Source organism: Muntiacus reevesi, chromosome 4, assembly GCF_963930625.1.
Source record: "Muntiacus reevesi chromosome 4, mMunRee1.1, whole genome shotgun sequence".
NCBI lineage: Eukaryota > Metazoa > Chordata > Mammalia > Artiodactyla > Cervidae > Muntiacus > Muntiacus reevesi.
Window position 1 is genome coordinate 107,857,390 of NC_089252.1, and position 20,205 is coordinate 107,877,594.

Consider the following 20,205-nt stretch of genomic DNA (forward strand, 5'->3'; position numbering starts at 1 on the left):
GTGCCTGTGGGGGCGCCCGCTCATGTGGCCCATCAGGCCTCTTGTGTGCTTGATTGCCTCTGATTGGCTGCAGCTGAATTCAGCAGAAGCTATTATTTGCCCTTGATGAGCCAATCAGATGGCCTCATTGGCCATTCAGAGCAGGCACCGGAACCTGGGGGATGGGGTGGGAGAGGGGGAGATGGGACACAGCGAGGGGGGGCAGGGCAGAACAGATGCCAGACCCGAGCCTGTCTCTGTCCACCACGACCTTCACACAGATCACACCACTCTTCCCTGACTTATCCCCCCAAACCAGGGTTCCTTAACCCCCATTAGGCCTGCCTCACAGCCTTTGCCCTCACTATTCCCTCTTCCTGCAAAGCCTTTCCTTGCACATCCTCTTCCCGAACCCCCCAAGATCACCTCCGTGAAGTGTTTCCACCTTTCCAGGTGAAGGAGGGCTGTGTCCCAGAGCCTGTTTGCTGCCCTCTCACTCTGGCAGAAAATACAGAAGTCACGAGGATGGTGGTCAGAGAGATTCAGATAGAGGTTCAACCTCTGATCATTCCCTTCCCATATCTAGGTCCTTGGATGAGCTAGTTCCTGCCCTCTAGAGTTTTGGTTTCTTTACCTTTAAAAGAGCCTAATAACTGTACCTCCCTGAAGGGGGTGGTACCTTAATGCTACGGTTGGGGGATGTAAAGGCAGGCCTCGGTTGGTGGGGTGGGGGTGGGGGATTGGAGGTCCCACAGCCACTATCACAGGGCTTTCTTGAGCCTGGCTGGCCCAGGGTTTGGCACTGGTGGGGGGACAGACAGCCTGTCTGAGGTCGTGTTCATAGGAAGTAGGTTCTGAGACGCTAGGACCTGTACACAGAAGGTTTATTTTAAAGGGAGGGGCTGCTCTGAGAAACAGTACTTGTAAGGTGATGTATGGAGCAAGCCTTGGCACAGAAAGAAGCTGACCACAATGCAGTTGAATGGGATTTCGGTCAGCACCATGGAGAGCTCCCGGTCTGGGCTGGCTCCTTAGAGAGGTCCTAGACTGAGGCCAGGGGTCCTGGCTTTTGTGCCCTGCACTGCCTGCTCACTGCATTCATGGTGCTGCTGGGGAGGGGACGTGACCATGCATGAGGTGTCTCGCTGTAATCAGGGGTCAGTTCCAAATCGACTCAGCATCTGGAGAATGAGCACTGATCCTGAAGGAGAACCTTCAGCATACCCACAACAGCCCACCTCTTGAGTCACCTGGACCTCTAGCTTCATATAGTGAATTTTGTCTATGTGGGAGCTCACCAGCTCTAGAATTATGGTTGTTCCCTTTCCCTGGGAAACTTGCAAGAGGAAGAATAGTGAGATGAGCTGTGACCTCCAACACAAAGGCCACAATCAGTATGCATCCTCTCCATCCACTACCACCACCCTAGGTTCCCTTCACCCTGACCCAGACTCTCATCCCTGGTGGGTCTGAGCCCCTGCCCACCATGCACTTCTCATGCCATGGCTTATGCCCTTGTTTGTCCTTCATCAAAACTAAACAGGGAAGGAACTCCTAGTTCTAGTGGTTAAGTGGTTAAGACTCTTAGTGGTCTAGTGGTTAAGACTCTGTGCTTCCACTTTAGGGGGCAAGAATTCGATCCCTGGTTGGGGAACTAAGATCCCACATGCCGTGTGGCACAGCCAAAAAATAAATTAAAAGAAAAAAAAAAAAAAAAAACTAGGCAGAAGAGTACAAAGAGATGTCCCAATGGGTCACCTGGGTGTTCAACATAGTTTTCCCTGCCCCAGCTTCTCCTGATAACAAGAATCAATTATTTTTCCATGACAGCTGCTCTGTTGGCCCAAGGAGCCTAAACTGACAGGCCAGTCACTGAAAATTAAGGCCCACTGGGACTCTGTGTCCCCTCTGAAACCATTCCCTCTCTGGGAACCAGGACTTGTAGATTGACAGAGCCTAAAATTGAGAGGATCAAAAGTCAGAATTCCCCCAAGTAGGAGAGTAGTGATGTGGAGTGAAACCACACCTCTCCTACTTTTGCCTCCTAATCCCTGGACTGTGTATTCTTGGCTATTACAGACTCAGCAGTTAGATTTATGGTACATACTGTGTCCTCAAGGATAGCTCCCCATTCTTGCTGGATACCATCTCCAACATGGTGGCTTTGCTGGTCTTCAAAAGACCATTCCACGTAGAAACATATACACAAACCTTCGTAGCAATGTTATTTGTAATATATTTAAAAAGTGGAAACAACTCAAATGTCTATCACCTGATGAAGAAATAAACAAAATCGGTATATCCATATGGTGGAACATTATTCAGCAATAAAAAGTAGTCACGTTCTGATACATGCTACCATATGGATGAACCTTGAGAACATTATGCTAAGTGAAAGAAGCCAGGAGCCAAAGGGCACATCTTAAATGAGTCAATGTATCTGGAATGTCCAGCACAGACAAAAACTGGAAACAAAGTAGTGATTGCCATGGGCTTGAGGGAGGCAGGAATGGGGTACAAGGTTTCTTTGGGGGTTATGAAAATGTTATAAAATTAGAGTATTGATGGTTACACAACTGTTTGAATGTATAACCATTTAATTGTATACTTTAAAAAAGTATACTAATCATGTGGGATGTGAATTATATCTCAGTAAGGCTGTAACTAGGGGAAAAAGTCATTCATTCCCACACTGTGAGACTGGTGACTTCAGAATGGTGAGGTAAATTATAGGATCAGCAAATTCCATACTCACATGCCCACTGAATCACTTCTTTTGCTGTAAAGTGGATCCCCTAGAGCAAGGAACCCATGGGATCCCATGTCAGCAGATCAAACATTCGATAAGCTCTTGGATAGTCAACACCCTTCATATAGGAAAGAAAAACTGACCTGCTGTTATCATATCAGTCAGAATGACTCACTACCCCTTCCGAGGTTGAAGAGGTCTGGTGTAATCAATTTGCCACGAAGTTGGTTGATTTTCTTGAGAAATAGTGCCATATTCGGGTCTCAGGATTGAACTCTGTTCCTGGCAGGTTGGGTATTCAGCAGCAGAAGTAGCTAGCTCAACCTTGGTCTTGGGCCCTTGCGTAGTCCCTTCATAGCTACTCTCTTCATGCACTCCTTGTACCAGCCCTGGAGTGACTGAGGCTGACTGATGGCAATTCACGAGGTCATTTTGCCTGGTTATTTGGCGTCTCTTTCCTGGTGGTTCTGATAAGCACTAATGTACAGAGATCTTCATATTTGTGCCTATGCCCATGGGTCCATCCCCACGCCTCTACCAGGGTTATGTGTCCCTGGTATTCCAGACTTCATTCATACTGACAACCAACCAAGCCATTTGTCACTTCCCATGAGGCTGTTTATATATTCTTACCTCAGGCCCCTTCCCTTTCCATACAAGGTGGATGATCAGGTGTGCTGCCCGGAGCTTTGCTCTTTGGGAGGCTTTCTGCTTAACACCATCTTTCAGGGCCATCCCGAGTCGGGTATAATATAGCTGTGTCTACTTTCAGCTCACATCCACATACTCCGCTGACCTGTCTGAGACTGAGCTCAATCTTTTCCCTTTTCTATCAGCTGGTCATGAGGGACTCCCCCTCTGCGCACACTCCATGCAATCTTAATTGAGAGAGGAGCATTCATGCAGCAGTAGTGAATGAATGGAGGACTGTGTCCTGAGGTTGCTGGATCAAGGGCAGTAGAAGAGAAGGTTGGATATGGGAGAGGTTATTGATATGAGCAGGCTTCCCAGGTGGCTCAGTGGTAAAGAATCTGCCTGCCAATGCAGGAGACATGGGTTCGATCGCTGGGTTGGGAAGATCCCCCGGAGGAGGACATGGCAACCCACTCTAGTATTCTTGCCTGCAAAATTCCATGGACGGAGTAACCTAGTAAGCTACAGTCCATGTGGTCACAAAAGAGTTCATGTGGCTTGCTTGTACCCTCTGACCAGCTCATACTTGATCAAGGATGCACCCCCTCCTTTCTTAAAATGGATTACTCTTGGGCTCACGAGACCTCACGACTTCATGGGCGTAACAGAAGCCAGAACATTTAATATGCCTTGGTCATTTAATCATGTGCATTGTGTGGTCTCTGCCAGGGCCCAGTGACAATCCAGGAGATGTTTTCTGAACAGTGTGTAGTTTTCTGTTAGACCCTAGGACTCTTCTGTGATTCTATTGGAAACTGCCGTAAACGTCACACAGCATTGTTCCCCAGAACAGATACCTCTAGTTCCATCGGGCCGACTGCATCATGTGGCCCGAGCTGCGGGGCCACTTTCACCTCGGCTTGAACCTGCTGCAGCGTCCCTTTGAACTCTCGGCCTCACTCAGAGCTGAGATCTTCCATGTCACCTGGTGTGTGAGCTGGAGCCGGATTCCGAGGCTGGCCCTGAGAACAGATGACAGCCCCCACTGAATTTCTGTCTGATGCTTGTGCCCTTCTCACCAACACAGTCCTCCTCGCTTTGGTAAATGGTGTCCTCTGGGCCCTCCCATGGAACATGCTCGTGTGGGGCTTGCTGGCCTTTTGCAGTAGAACTCTTCTGGTATGTCCACTTGTCTAAGCCTTTGATCCCTTTCTCAACTTTGCTCTGGGAGTTCTGGCATTTCAACCTCTCTTAGCGTGGACCCTTGCTTTTTGCAGACTTCCAGCATCCCCTGGGGCCTCACCAGGGTGTTATATCTTGTGTCATTAGAAAGTGCTCTCACATTGATGGTGGTGGACGGTGCTCAGTTTCTCAGTCGGGTCTGACTCTTTTGTGACCCCATGGACATAAAGCCCACTAGGCTCCTCTGACCATGGAATTTCGCGGGCAAGAATGCTAGAGTGGGTTGCCATATCCTCCTCCAGGGGATCTTCCTGACCCAGGGATCGAACCCATTTCTCCTGCATTGGCAGGCGGATTCTTTACCTCTGAGCCACCTGGGAAACCCGATCATGTCAATAACCTCTCCCATATTCAACCTTCTCTTCTACTGCCCTTGATCCAGCAACCTTCAGGACCCAGTCCCTTTTTCCTCCCTTAGCAGGTCCAGCCCTTCCTGGAGTTGTGGGTTTCTCATGTCGTGACTCGAGCCTTGTTTTTTGTCTGGTGAGTGGGAAGGAGGGAAGTGTGTTGCTTTCGAACATGGAGGCCTCTTCATGATTTTTAAGCAGGGGGGGAGCCCTAGCCTTTAATAAGGAGAAGCAGCCACTTCTGTTGGCTCAGAGAGTTCAGGGTGCGTTTCAGGGTTCTCAAGGGCAGTGACCCAGATGCCCTCACCTCACAACTCAGGGATCCATTCCTTCCCAGTCAGGGTCTTGACCTTGGGTAGACATCTTGCTGCAGTTGAGACTGTAACTCCCTCTGGATCTTTGTCACTCTTCTAATTAAGTCCTGTGCCTGACCCTCAGCTTTTTCTGCCTCTGGCTGCAAGAGATGAGAGTCTTTTTATATCCTGCCAAGGGGGGCTTCTGACTTTTGCACTTCACCTCAAACCCGTGATTAATCACACTCAGCCTTTCATTGTCTCCTTCCAAAGCATTGATAGCCCTCAGCAATGGCCATCCTGTTCCATAGTCCTTATAATTACATTTCCCTGAAATTCTCGAGACCTGAAACATTGCACCCATCCACAGGTATTCCCATTTCGCTTCACAGTGGGTGGACGTTCAATCATTTGCACCTTTATCACACGCCAGGGTTGTCAGCGCTCCACCGACCACCGCGGTGAAGCCCTCACTGCAGCATGACAACTCCCGTTTCAGAAGTGGCTCTCCGGGACCCCTCCCAGCATGAGCTGCGGCAGGGTCGAGTCCTTGGAAGCAGCCTCTGAGGTGGGGGTTTGTGTGCAGGTGTTGACTGGGGGAGTACTCTCAGGGACCACCCTCGTCAGGGGCAAAGGAGGCAGGACGGGGCCGCAGAAGTTTGACTGGGATGAAGACCTAAGAAGCCCCAGTCAGTCCCACAGAGGGCGCGGGAGCTGGTCTCGCCCCTGAGAGTCATCCCTGATGGCGGTAGACCTCGTGTTCCTCCACGCAACCTGCGTGTCCAGCAGAGCCTGGGTGAGGCGGCTCCCTTCTGCTCAGGCAGGGACTCAGCTGAGAGCCGTCAGCATCTTGGCTTCATCCTGATGCAGGAGTCTGGGCAGACGCCACAGCACCCACATTGTGGTGCTTCCCACTTCGGATCCTGGTCCTGGTTGTGCTTGATACCAGCGGAGGCCATGGGCAAGTCCCCAGAACTGTCTGAACCCCGGGCCTCTCCTATAAACAGGGCACTGCCAGGCTGCCACCTCCTGGGACTTTAGGGGTGAGATCAGAGGCTGGCTCAGATCAGTGAGGGTGCCATGGCTGCACACATGTGGGTCAGGACCAGTCACCATCCAGGTCGGGGCTCAGGGCTCAGTGGTCTCCAAACCCTGGAGCCACTAGGCTCCTCCCTGTTCTCTCCTTAGATCAAGAAACCGGGGCCTGGGGCAGTCCAGGTTTGAATAAATGGGACACGTGGGCTAAGTCTCCCCTGTTGATCAAACCCAGTTTGACTTGACTCCTGGTGATCAGTGAGATCTACCCAGCACTTGGTCAGGAGCTCAGGGATGAAAATAATGTTTCCTCTGGAGGGACAGGTCAACCTATTCAGTGAGTCAGTAAATTAGTGGCACATGGAGGCAGACTGGATTCTGGGGGCTGGACTCCAGGATGGCTGTTATTATTTGTTCAACAAAGTGACCAAAGAGTGGGGCCTATCAGGCCTCTAGTGGAGAGGGATAAAAGGGGAGCTGACGCAGGCAGCGTGACTGTTCACAGCAAGGGTACTAAGGGCCATCAGGAGCCCTTGCAAAGGCCAGGAGTTAGTCACTTCTGTTGAGGCCTCCGTAGGCCAGGTGGCTCTGGGCTCACCACAGGTGATCCCTCACTTGCAAGGGTGCCGTGCAGATTGGGAGATGGTTCACAGGCAGGTCCTGTGTCCAAGACTGGCCCAGGGTCTGAGTCTCTGGGTCACTTTAGCCTAGAACACCCTTGATGTCTGCTGTGTGGCTGGCGTGGAGGGACCTGACTGTGGGGGCGGGCGCCTTGGGGTTGTGGCTGTGGGCAAGGAGGAGATGGCATGCGGAGAGGAAAGGAACGCTCCAAGATGGGCATGCGCGTGGCGGGCATGCCTTTTAAAACGATCATCAGCCTTAGTGTTCCAACAGCCTCTTTCACTTTGTAAAAGGCTTTTCTCTTGAAAAATAAAAGAAGATTGGAGGCAAGTACAATATTTGGCTGTGGCGGCTGCTAATTTGGCACTGAATGTCACCTCCGCCTTTTCCTTCCCTGATGCCAAGCGCTCCTTCCCAGGCTTGGGGTGGGCGGGCGGGGTGATGGGGGGTGCAGGGCGGGCTCCCCGAGCCTCTTAAGATGCGAGATTCATTTCCTTAAACACACATTGTCTCACTCCAATTTCACGTCCGAGCAGTTCTGGCGAGGAATTAGCAGCCCCTGGGAGAAAGCGGGCAGGTTCTGTTTACACGGGTGGGGGCAGGCTGGGTGGGGGTAGGGGTGGCAGTGCAAGTCGGGGGCTGGGGGCTGTTTGGACAGGGAGCCCACAAAGGACCTGGGTCAGGGGCTGCCTCACCTGGCCAGACAGCTCTCAGTGGGAGCCGGGCCGATCCTCTGTCACTGTGCAGAAACCCTGCCCCCTTGAAATGTCCTGAGTACCTGGAGGAGGGGGACTGCATAATGATTGGGGGGCAGATTGAGGATATCAGGCTTTCAGGTCAAACTTAAGACCATTTGGTTCACTACCTCACCAAAGAGAACTGGCTGGGGCCTACGGGCCAGTTTCTGCTGATCCCCTCTGTGATGGGGCTCATCGTTCACTGGAGGCCGACCTTTGCTTTGAGTCAGAGCCCTGGACCCCTCCTCGACTCGGCTCCCCACCTCTGCCTACAGGTCTCCTCCTTGCGAGCTTGGGCGGCTACAGTCCTGTAGTTGTGTGGGAGAAGCAGCGCCCCATCCCGTGGGTGGCCCCCCGGGACCCAGCCTCAGATCTCTCCCCAGTCTGTTCAGTCCTTAGGGCACAGGCTCCCACGCCCCCCAGCGCAGTGTGTGTAGTGCTCAGGGGAGGGGATAAGTCTTGGGGTAAATTGCAAGGGGATAAGTCTCAAGGAAGAGTCAGTCAACCTCCCTCCTCAGTGGCACCCCCCAGACAGTATGACGGCAGCCCAGGCAGTTGGAGACTTCAGGCTCCCTGTCTGGGTTTGTCTGGGGATGTCCTCCAAGGCTGGGGCTGCCCTTTTATGCCCTTTCTGGCCTCCCCCTGCCCATACCCACAGTCACCCCCAGCCCCCACCCACCCCACCCCTGGGGAGTCTCAGGGCTGGGCTGGGCACGGCATAGGTGCCAAGTCAGGGCTGAGCCTGAGCAGTGCTGTGGGGAGGGGGCCCATCCCTCCGCTCTCCTGGGCAACTGCTCATTCATCACCTTTTAGAGGCAAGACCTGCTCATTTGTTAGCCCATTAGCTGGGCTCCAGCAGCATATGGACCCGGTTCCTGCTGCCCTCTTCCTGCCTACCTTGGACAGCGTCATCTGGGCTCACTGCTCCACCTTGTACTGCAGTGGTTGGGGTGGGGGGCCCCAATTTACCCCAAGGCTGAGCCCCTGGGTGAGGCAGCCCAGGGTTTAGTGCTCTCAGCTTCTCCAGCAAATCTACGTTTGGACTTAGCGACAAAGCCTCTCTAAGCCATGAGCTGAGAGGGGCCCTGCTTTTAGGAGACTGGGCTTTATTTTTAGTGTTCAGGGAGAGATAATTTTTTTCTCGCCCACTATCAGTAAGGAGATCAACTGTTTTCGTGGCGTTCCTGCATCCTCTTGTCTGTGGGCGGGGGTGGGCAGGAAGGACCACCTCGTCTACTGATTCGAACCATGGTTGCTCCCCGTGTGTGCAGGAGGGAATGTGTACCCCAGAGCTGTCTGGTGCAGCCTGGCACCTTCGCTGAGGGGGATCTCTGTGTCTGCTGGGCAGTAAGGAGGTGGCCCACCTGGAGAGGGAGTCCAGGCACAGTGTCTGCCTCCCCCGAGCACAACTCACTTACTTTGAAGTTCATGACTGTTCGGACCAAGGACCCTCGCAATGTTGTTCATCGGCGTGGCTGAGCAGTGGGTCCTGTTCGCACAGTTCATTTGCAAGGCAAACATTGAGTACAGTCACGGTGAAGATAAATGTTGGTCCCAGTGGCCCCTGAGGTTCTCGCATTAATGGAGAAAGAACCTGGAGCTGAGGGGGGTGCCAAGGCTTGTCCCTCTTTCCCCACAGTGAGGTGAGGGGACACTGAAGCACAGAGAGGGGCCAGGGCCCGCCCAGGAGCCCCAGTTGACAGTGGATATGGAGATCACTGGCCTCCCAGCTCTAGAAAACCCTGTGTGGTCACCCCCCTGGATTTTTCAAGCCCTCCTATAAGGGCTCAGGAGAGCCTGTTAATGACTGCATAGAGCAGATTCCCTCGGGGCGTGAGTCCCCTGCGTGTGCATATCCTGGGCACCTACACATCCCTAATGCATACCTGTCCCCAGTGTATCTTCAGCATGTGCAGGGCCTCAGTGTCTCCATCCTGTTTATTTATTTATTTATGCCGCCAACTTATTCTCCAGAAGATTTAAGGGTACTTACAAGGATACATAAAATTCAAGAAGAGCCTATAAATTGAAAATAGGAGAAAAAGAAAAACTCGGAGAAGGACTAAGATGGAGCTGGAAGAGGCCGACAGGACGTGAGCAAGATAGCCCAGGCGTGGGTGTGCTCCCTCCCACATGCGCTTGCACACTCACCACCAATGAGATTCAGGTCCTCACTGCCTGTCAGCGCCTGACACTCGGGCACTGGGACCAGAGGAGGGGGCTCAGCCCTCCTGGGGATGCTGATCCAGAGACCACTGTCTGTCAGGCTACGCCCTTGCCCCCTGAGCCCTCTGTGCTGAGCCCTCTGTGCTGTTAGGAGCCTCTCCAGCATCATGTCCACCAGGAAGATTTAGGGACGTGACCTTCAAGTAGCCCCAACCATCTGGGGCCAGAAAAGTTGCACTGCTGAAAACATTTCAGTTGACTGCAGACCCCCTTTTGATGTGTGGATAGAAACCCACAAAGCCTCATCCAGGCCTGGGGCTGCTGACTTCTCATGGAGCCTCCTTCCAGGGTATCCAGGGACAGTGGACTGGTCTGTCCAAACTGTGGTGTCTTTTCTGGAAGCCTCAGTGTAAATCATGGGCAGGATCTGCAAGCGACTTCCCGGGCCCTGGAAGTAGATGTGGCGTGTGAGCTGGTGTGTGGGTTAGACACACATACCTGGAATTATAGTGAGTGCCTGGCTGTGGGCAGGGCCCTGGGATGACCTTGCCCCCAAAAGGGGCCCCTAACACCATGGGAGGCCGCAGCCAGTCCTGGACTTACCTCCATCTCTGCCTCTGTTCTCCATACCTGACATGCCAAGATTCAGTGTTTTCACAAGAGCAGACAGCCCTAGGGCCTCTCATTGTAATTGGCGCTGTCATTATTGGGCGATGTCTTCAGCAGCAAGTCTCAGCAGCGAAGGGTAGATTTCCAGCCTGCAAGTCCTGGAAAGTCAGCCCTTACAGGACAGTGTGGGGCAGCCTCGGGAGCGACCCTGGAAGGAGGCCCCATGAGAAGCCAGCGGCACCTTGCATTTGACCTTTCATCTTTGAGGAATGCCCCAGAAAGCCCGGCTGAGGGTGAAGGCTCATGCCAAGCCACGCGGCTGGTAAAGAGCAGGGCAGGAACTCAGACCTGCAGTTATTTAGCCAATTCTCGGCTGTGAGTGCAGGGGGACTCCGGAGTGGGAAGGTCTCCTTTGAACAGATTCTGACCCTCTTGGCACTTCAGTTTCCTCCTGGGGCCCTTGTCACAGCTGGGGGAGCGGAGGGGGGATGGATGAAGAAAAATCTGATGAGCCTTCCCATTCAGGAAACCTGCCTGGAGACTTGGGGAAAGGTGGGTTTCTGGCCCCTCTGGAGTCCCTGAGCGCCCTGCCCCAGCCCCTGAGGAGGGTGGCCCACCCTGGGCTATCAGTGTTGGGAGGACTGGAATGGAGGTGATGCGGGCAGAGGAAGCCAACTTTATCCTTTGCTCCCTGGCCTTCAGAACTGTGCCTCGGGGCCAGCCTCAGATCTATCTCATGAGGGCATTTATGGGGGTGAATTTCCGCCAACTCTAGACTGAGGGACAGCCCTCTTAGATGAGATCCTGCTAACAGCTGGCTCTGTGAAATTTGAGTCAGAGTCCTCCCTGGCCAACCAAGTGTCCACTGGAGCCTCTGCCCACCCTGGCTCCCAGACCCCCAACCCGTCCTGCCAGTTCTCTCACTCCTGAAAGTGGAGACACTGGGCCTTACGGAGCCAAAGACAGGGACTCGGAGGTGAAGGGGTTGAAGAGGCCCGACAGCAGGCCAGTGCCAGGCCCTAGTCTCTCTGCTGGGGCTGCTGGGTCAAGGAGAGGGCGGGGTCCATGTCCAAGGCCAGGCCAGGGTCCATGTCCATGTCCATGTCCATGCCGGGCCAGGGCTGCTCAAGGTGCTGACCCAGGTAAAGGGCAGACTGGGCTTATCTGGGGTGGGAGCAGTGACGGAGGGACCCTGGAGCCTAGAACTGACGACAGAGGTCTGAGATGCCCAGTATCACGGGTCCCTCCATTCATAACTACAATCTCGACCGGTTTCTCCATCTACCAGAGCCTCGCTTCCTTAGCTGTAAAGTGGGACCAGTGGCTGTCCCTGCCTTTCAGAATTGTTGTGCCTCAGTGGGTTATGCGCTGAGCCCTATCTGACCACACGGGGATGAGGGGGTGCCTATCATCACTGTCCTTATCCTCCTGCATTGAGAGGCTGAGGAGCCCTGGAGAAAGGAAGGCGGGCCCCCCCCCCCCCCGGGGTGGAGAGCAGCGGGAGGGAACTGAGCCAGGGTGGGCGGTGAGGGGGCCCAGACGCAGGCACAAACAATCTGTTTCCCTGTAAACATGGGCGCCCACACCAGCCGGCCGCCACCCGGCGACTTCTGCGAGTTGGGAAAGTGCGGGTATGTTTACTCGCACTCCCCCGTGCCAGCTGGCGTGCTGGGCACAGCTTCCCTCCCAGCTGCCTCGACAGCCGGCGGCTCCCAGCTCAGGGAGGGGGAGCGCGCAGGGGCCCCCAGATCTTGCCTATAGTTTGATTCAGCTCAGGGTCACACACATACCCCACCCTCCGCATCCAGATGCTATCCTGGACCAAATCAAGAGGCCAGGGGGCTCTGAGAGTCTCCATGGCAGGTGTCCACCTGGCCAGGCCATGACATGGTTCCCCTGCTCTCCAAGATCACCTGAGTAGATAAAGGGCCAGAAGGCTGGAACTGTCCAGGGACTCCACACCTTGAGTATAGGCAACATGTATCCCCCTCTAGTGGGGTCCAGGTGCCGTCCCTCCCCCAAATCCAGCTGCCTTCTCAGAAAGTGTTTCCATCGGAGTGTGCATGGCACGACACCTCAACGCGCCCAGAGCTGTCGGCGTACATGTTGCAGGTGGGGGTCGTCGCAAGGCTCCTAGTGCCCCATGGGCCCTAGGGTGCTGGGGGCTCCACATCTCAAGTTCTCTGCTCTGTGACCGCCTCGTCTGAGCTCGGCAGCAGCAGCTGCGGGAGGTGCTTGCATCTTACCCCTGAGGCCAGGGCAGATTTCTGTCTAGGAAGGAGTCTTCATGACCCCCCTGTACCACCCCGGCACCAGGCCTGGGTCAAGCACCTGGGACACAAGGAGTGGTGGGAACTTGAAGGAAGGGGCTCAGAGAGAGGGCTTCTTAGGCAGGCACTAAGTGGGCCATGCTAGAGCTGAAACCTCTGACTTTGGAGCTGGGTGGTGGGTAATGGAGACCTGACCATGAAACTTTTGCTTTTGAAGTGACACAGGAGTGTGCCCCCTCCCCAGCTCCCATGGACTTGGTTGTCTGACACCGTCACCCCTTTGGAAGGGAGACGCCCTGTCAGATTCCTCTCTCCCCCGACACCTATCTCCACATATCCCCTTGATCACCAAGAGAGCCAGAACCTGGGGAAGATAGAGTCACAGACGGCCGGCTTCATGTAGACACACAGCCATGGGGATGCTGCTATCTAACTACGGCAGCCTAGAGCCCAGCTGCTGTGCGAGGTGAACCCCTTCTAAGCATCTCTGACAGATGGGGCTTGCATACTTCCTGTGGTGGGGAGCTCACTGCCTATCCAGACACAGCTATTAGGATTTGAGTGTGAGAAAGTTCCTCCAGTTTCCCCTGAGCTGCAATATGCCTCTTTCCCCACAGGCGCCGTTAGGAACCTTAGAGTGCTGCCCTCAGGAACCTTGCCTCTGTCTCTTGGAGCTGGTTGGAAACCATACCCCTGCAGGATACTCTCACCTAAGATACACAAGCCTTAATGCTGGAGTCCAGGTTCAAAGTTGGATCTGGAATAACAGGTGGAGAATCAGGATTGCCATGGTTTTTAAAATCAGCTTAGAAATTCACATCTGTTGCAGAGCTGCAAACACTGGCCGCAGCTAGGAGTGGGCTGCGCGTCAGCGCTCCCTGGTGGCGGGTCATTGCCTTGCCCCGGGGCCAGGGTGGGATAGCGCTTTGCAGAAGCGGGGGTCTGCACGGGAACAAGTGCAGAGAGATTGGCACACCCTGGCCCTAGCTCAACTGGGAGGATTTGGTTTATTGTTTTGTGTTGGGTTTTGTGTCTTTTGAAAAACAAGAGATTGAGCCTTTTTATGACATGGATTTTACAGCGTAACGAGGCAGCGTAATTTCCCATTCTCAGCAGCAAGTGCACTTTTTACACTAATTGCATAATTAGACATAATGTACTAATTGCAGTAATGGATGACAGTCAACTAAACTTTAACTTTAAAAACAGGGAGGCGTTGCTGGGGGTGGTGGCGGGGGGCTTTAGGCCTCTGTGAATTTTTCAAAGGGAATCTGCTTCTGAGAGCCCCTGGCAGCTTCCTCTCGGGGGCCAAGGGGCCATGAAGCCACCAGGGCCTCCTCACCTTGTGATCTGGGCCACGCCCCTCCTTCCCTGAGGATCCCCCAACTCCATCCCCCACCAGCTGGGTATCTACCTCCCTTCCCATCAGAACCTGTCCCCCCAGCTTCCCTTCTCCCCCCTGCACACCTCTGGGCTCCTGATACTGAGCAATCCATTCCCTGCTTCCAGCCCGGGAGCGCTTGCCTTTACTCCGGCAGTCCCTGACCCCCAGTGACCCCCGTGTCTGGCAGACTCCTGCCCAGCCCTTCAGGCTCCGCTCGAATGACCTCCCCTCTGAAAATCTATCCCAGTCTTTTCCTTCATACACCCTTGCTGCCCTCCCTACCCCGGCAGACCAGCCTCACTCACAGATGTCTCCTACACACCTGCCCCACCACCACCCCTCTGCCGTTAACAGCCCAAGTGGACATCTCTCCCCTCCGGTGCTGAGTCCCAGGGGGACAGGGACAAGGTCTGGCCCATCTCTGCTGCCCCAGGCTCCAGAGACCCCAACAAGAGCCTGTGGCATGAGTGTGAGTGCCCCAGTGGGGATGTAAGGGCATGGGATGGGGCGGGCCACTAGTGGGCCACCAACCCAGCAGGGCCGCATTGTCATCTGCTCCAGGAAGCCAGGTCTCGAGCCCTCCTCCCCATTCCCATTCTGCCTTTGTGTCCTCCATTGTAGCCCATGCAGGGCCCATTGTAGCGGCCCAGGTAGGCATCTGCGAACCTCTCTAAACAGAGGGTTCATTCCAGGAAGTCCCATTCAGTATGAAGGTTAGCTATTACTGATGTGACAACCAGCCTCACAATGTACAAACTGCATGTGACATGACATGACGCCACATACAGCTTACTGACTGTGGAGCCAGCCCACCACAGGGTGGTGGGGGCATGGCAGGACCACATGGGACCCTAATGTGGCAGCTGATGAAGCTTGCCGCCGAGTGGGCCTTAACCTGCTGCCGGTGCGCTGACTATGTGCTCTGAGGCTCCGGGACCCCTTGCCCTTGCCTTCCTGTAAACCCCACTCCAAAAGGCCAGAGGGGGCCACAACCCCTGCCCCAGGGAGTTCGCTGTCTGCCACACACACACAGCCCAGGGCCTGGTGTGTCCCCGGAGCAGCTGGGTCAGGCTTTTCATGCACCTGGTGTGGGCGGCCCCAGAGGAACGGGGCTGTGGGGCTCACAGGTGGTTGGACACGGGGAACGTCCTGGTTTTGCAGCCTGTCCCGGATCTGTCCTGAGTGCCCTCAGGGGGAGGGTGCCGAGGTAACTGGCTACTCCGTCCACCCTGTGGTTTTCAAGGGTGGTTATTAGCAGCTATGTCAATACCCTCGATTTCTCCGTGAAGGGAGAAGACAGGTGCAGCAGCAGCCTGGTGGGGGTGAGGGCAAGGGCCAGCATTGCCCTGACTGACTGGGGCCCCTGAGCTGGTCACTGCCAGTCCGTCCATCCCCCCACCTCCCTCTGGGCCCAGCTCAGGATCTCTGGGCCACCGAAAGCCCCCTACCTATCCTCCCACCTAAGGCTCCCCTGATCCCTGGCCCAAATGTACCCCATCCAGCAGCTGGCCCTTGTCTCCAACCCTAGATCCTGTGTCTTTCCCACTGCTTGCCCACGGAGTCCGGTATAGGGAGGTCGTCCCACCATCTCTAGGAACCTGTTGACCTGAGGGCTGGGCAGTTAAAACTCCCCCCAACTGCTCCTTTCAGTCCTAGGGAGACACTGAGATGTGGCTAAAAGGGGCTGGAGAATAGTAAATCCTCCAGGAAGGCCATATCCTGGGGTTCAGCTCCCCCTCCCCACCTGCCTGTACCCTGCTCAGCGCCCTGGGCAGGGGAAGTGGGGCAGGACGCCAGAGGACCCAGCTGAAGCCCCAGCTGAGCCTGAGCCTGAGGAGTCAGGCAGCAGCAGGGCCCAGCCTCCATCAAATCTTTCTCGTTCCATTTTCTTTCTGATTTAATTTTCCAGAGATTAGGGCCCGTTCACCTTCACTGCAGAGAAGAGCCTCACACGCGTGCCTGTTTTAACTCCCAGGGCTGGGTGGTTGGTTAGCCGAGCAGGTTGGTTCTTCTGGTCATCCACCCTCCTCCCCTGCAGAATGGCCCTCCTGCCTTCCACGGGCCTCAGCCTTCCAGTATCCCTCTGAGTCCCCGAGGCCCCTTTCAGGCCGCCCAGATTCCAAGCTGATCCCCTGCGCCTCATTTTCAAGTTTGGGGATCAGTGCAGGGAACAGAACTGCAGAGAGCGTGACCTAAAGCCAGCACTTTGGAGAAGAGTGGCCATTCTTATCTGAGCAGCTGCGTGACCTGTCCTGTGTGGTCCTCAGTGCCCTACCTGCTAATCGGGCACCATCAGAATGGTCCTTCCTCAGGGCTTGTATATCAGAGAGGCCAAGTATATGAAGCAGCAGCCTTTGGGTGGCCAGAGTCAACACACGGCAAACAGGGCTGTTTCTGCGGCCTCCGCAGCCCCTCTTCCTTCCTTCCTTTTCCATCCTCTCCCTTGCATCCCTTGCTCTCATTTTTGTATCCATCTCTCCCACCCTCCTCCTCTCCCTGGGCAGGTTGGGTGCTGACTTGGGTCCAGGCCCCACTGCTGCTGACTCTCTGGGACTTAGCTAAATGCCTCAACAGTCTGATGGGGGGCTGCCCAGGTCAGCGGTCCTGGGCCTTTTGTCTCCTGTGTGGCTGCCCCGTGTTCAGGTGCCTCAGCGCTTATTCCACTCCCAGGCAGGACTGTTTGGAGCTGGGAGGATTAAGGCTGGCTCCATCTGCCCCTGCAAGCATCTGCGCTCCCTGTCCAAGGTCACTGTTCCTCCAAGCGTCCTCCAGGCCCACCTCCCCTTTTGTGTGGACACCTCTGGGAGCAGGAGGCTAGGCAGAGTCCCTGGGGCCCCCGCAGGCCCCGGAATTCCCGAGGCCAGAAGGCAAGCTGGTCAGACATGCTGCTTCACAAAAGAGTTAACTGAAGCTGAGAGAGGGGTGGGGTTGCGGCCAGCACTGTGGGGCTTGGGTGGGGGTGTTGAGGGAAGTGGGTGGGAGGGAGAGGAGAGAGAGACATGCAAGGACAGGTCTTGGTCACTGGTAAGGGGTGCCCTCGAGGCGTGGGAGCTGAGCACTGGCCGTGGGTGGTGGTGCAGGATGGAGGAGCCGGGAGTTGCTGGGAACGAGGGGCTGCAAACCGCCTCCTGAACTGTCACTCAGCACCTCTGTCGCTGTGTCTCCTGCTCTCCCCAACATGTGCCCCTCGTCCCAGCCGGCCTATACCCTAGTCTGCTGCCCGGTCCCACTGCCATTCACCGTCTCCTCTGGGGGATGAAGCCCCTGTCTCTTCCTCCTCTGTCACAGCCGGCGTGGAGCTGTCACCGCCGGTAGACCTGCTGGCCCCCGTCTCTTTCTCCTTGGTCCGGCTGCCGGCGCCGAGCTGGGGGCCATGCGGTGCTGTTGTGGGAGTTGTTGGGTTTTTCCAATTAGCTGTCTGGGCCAAGGACGCCAGCGGGCACACAGTCCTGCTGTGGTTGTTGAGGCCCTGCGCCCGGCGCCCTGCTCTTTCCATTGCTTCTGAGTTCGCTCCAGGGACCAGGGCTAGTGCCTGGGGTTGAGGGGAGCCAGGCTGGTGCTCTGGAGCTGCCCTGGGCCCTCCCGGACTTCCTGCCGGGCCTGCAGGTGGAAAGCACTCCCCGGGCCGCATCAGTGGGGGGCTGACCTCTCCCCCGGGTGGGACCATCTGCTGGGCTGTGTCGCATGGATCTCTGGGACACAGGGTTCAGCTCAGGGCCCCACCCCAGGGGACGGGGACAGCTGGAGCAGGTCCAGGGGGACGTTGAGAGGGGTGGCACCTGGGAAGGGAGGATGGAGGGCTCTTGCCTCTCAGGGGCTCATTTGGGATTGGGGGGCAGGCTTGGCTAGAGCTCAACTCAACCAGTCCCTGCAGTTCTGGAATTGTGCCCTTATCTCCCCAGAAATTCCTTCTTGCCCACTGCCCTACCCTCACTCTAGGGAGGATATAGATAGGCAGGCAGGGGAGGTAGACACAGTGTGAGCAGAGGTGTGGCAGGAGGGACCCAGAGGTCTGAGTGCACCTGCCAATTTGAGCAGCCTCGAATTCTGGCACCAGCACCCAGCAGAAGGATATCATAATGGGAACTTCCCTGGCAGTCCAGTGGTTAAGACATCGCATGCTTCCACTGCAGGAGGCACGGGTTCCATCCCTGGTCAGGGAACTAAGATCCTGCATGCTGCATGGTATAGCCGAAAAAAATAGGGGGAGAAAAGGATGCCATGGTGGGTCTTTGGGTAGACCCAGGAAGAAAACCTGGCAGGTGTGGCCCCAAACTCCAAAGGACAGCACATCTGCAGGAGGAGGTGGAGGAGTCAGACCTAGGTCGTGCTGGCCCTGGAGCTTTTCTCCTGAACACAGAATTGGGCACACGCATTGGCTGATGTTTCCTTTGTACACAGACCCAGTGCCTGGGGAGCAATGGAAGGGAGGTGGCCATGGCTGTAGACTGTCCATGGCGTCCCTGTGTGTAGGCCCCCCTGTTATCACCACCGTGGCTGAGGCCAAGATGGTGGAGACAAAGACAGGCTGATTGATGGAAGGGGGGCTGCCCAAGGAGGCCTGGGAGGGTGGGCGGGATGGGAGGTGGGCAGACTGGGGGAGACCAAGGCTGCCTGCCCAGCAGTGGGAGCGGAAGGCTTTGGATCCTAAGTATTCAGACCTAGCTGGGAGAGAGTGGAGGGAGAGTAGGGGCAGGAATGGGGCTATGATTCCGTCCGCAGAATTCTGGTGATCCTAAACAATAGCAATAACGCTGCAAAAACTAATATAGGCTCTTTGTGGCATGAGTCTTTTGGTCCTTGATCAGCGTGTGAGAGGAGGACTGCCATTCTCTGATTTAACAGATCGGACACCGCGATGGGGTATTTCTTAGCAGGGTCCCTGCTTCCAAGCCCTTGCATCTGCTGTCACCGTCCTTGGGTGTGACCCTGCCACTTGGAAACCCACTCTCTCTGCGGCCCCTGAGCCCTGGCTCAGCACCACGCCAGGTTCCCCAGGGCCATCCTAGACCCAGAGCAGAGGGACCCCCAGCTTCCCAGAGGAGAGCTGTCAGGAGGCTGCAAGGTCCAGCCTCCAGTACCAGGGCTGCCCCCACCATGGACAGCCCTGACTGCTGGAGTGCCAGGGAATGACCTTGAATGGGGGAGTCAGTATGGGAACTTCATCCCCTGCCCAGAGAAGCCAGGCGGCTGCGCCCCCTGCTGACGCCAACCGGCCGGGATGCACTTGACAGAAGTTTCAGCCAGTGTGGCTGAGTGAGGCCTCAACACACCTGGGGGCGGTGGTCCAGGATGGGGAAAGGGTGTGTATCTTTCATGTCCCGAAACCTGGGAAGATGTCAGGGACGGCGGGTGACTGGCTTTGCCCCTCACAGTCGTGTGGCCTTGACCTGTCCTCTCCTATTTCTGAGCCTCAGTTTCTCCCACAGTGGGCCCCGGGCTCTGGCCTCCCTGAGTTTCTGTGACCTCCCCTGGGCTCTGACCCCACCACTGTCTTCCATCTGGGGTCTTCTGGCCTGAGGCAGGCCCTGGGAAGCCCGGGAAACAGCCTGACCCGGCGCCCACTGGGGGCCTCCCTCCTGCCTGGCCATGCAGCCAGGCCCGTGACTCTCCCTGTAATCGCCGCGGCTCTGTGGGAAGGAGCGACTTCACCACAAATTATTTTGTTCTAAGAGAAGGACAAAAAGAAAAGAGAAGCCGGGAGGGATGGGGGTGGTGGGAGGAGGAGACTGCCTGAGCCAGCTTTGAGTGGTGCTTTAACCCTTGGGCTGCCAGGGGCCTGCTGGGCAGCAGGCCGGGGCTCTGAAGGCACCCGGTCCCCCACCTCCTCCCCTGTCACATGCCAGAGGCCTTTATCTGCCTACTTTGCCTGTCACTCTCCCGACCTTATCTCCCCCGCCTGTCTGTCTCTCGTCAGCGGCCTCTCCCACCTCCTTATCGCCTCCCCATCGCCTCCTCTCTGCCTCTCCACATCCCTCCACTTCTGCGCAGCCCGATGGCAGAGTCTGGTGGCCGCGGTTCTGTCGTGGCGACCAGCCCGTGACCTTGTGCTGAAGGAGCCAGCTTGCGGCTCAGATTTCCTGGGGTCACCTGGATGGACATGGGGGCTCATTCAGGCTCAGAGGCACTTGTAGGGGTGT

General features: G+C 55.8%; 1 protein-coding gene across 4 annotated transcripts in view; it reads left to right on the plus strand.

The window, feature by feature from the left end:
- The window catches only part of CACNA2D2 (calcium voltage-gated channel auxiliary subunit alpha2delta 2), a 141,632-nt gene that overhangs the window by 47,086 nt on the left and 74,341 nt on the right, over positions 1 to 20,205 (plus strand). The gene's annotated exons all lie outside the window — the stretch shown is intronic.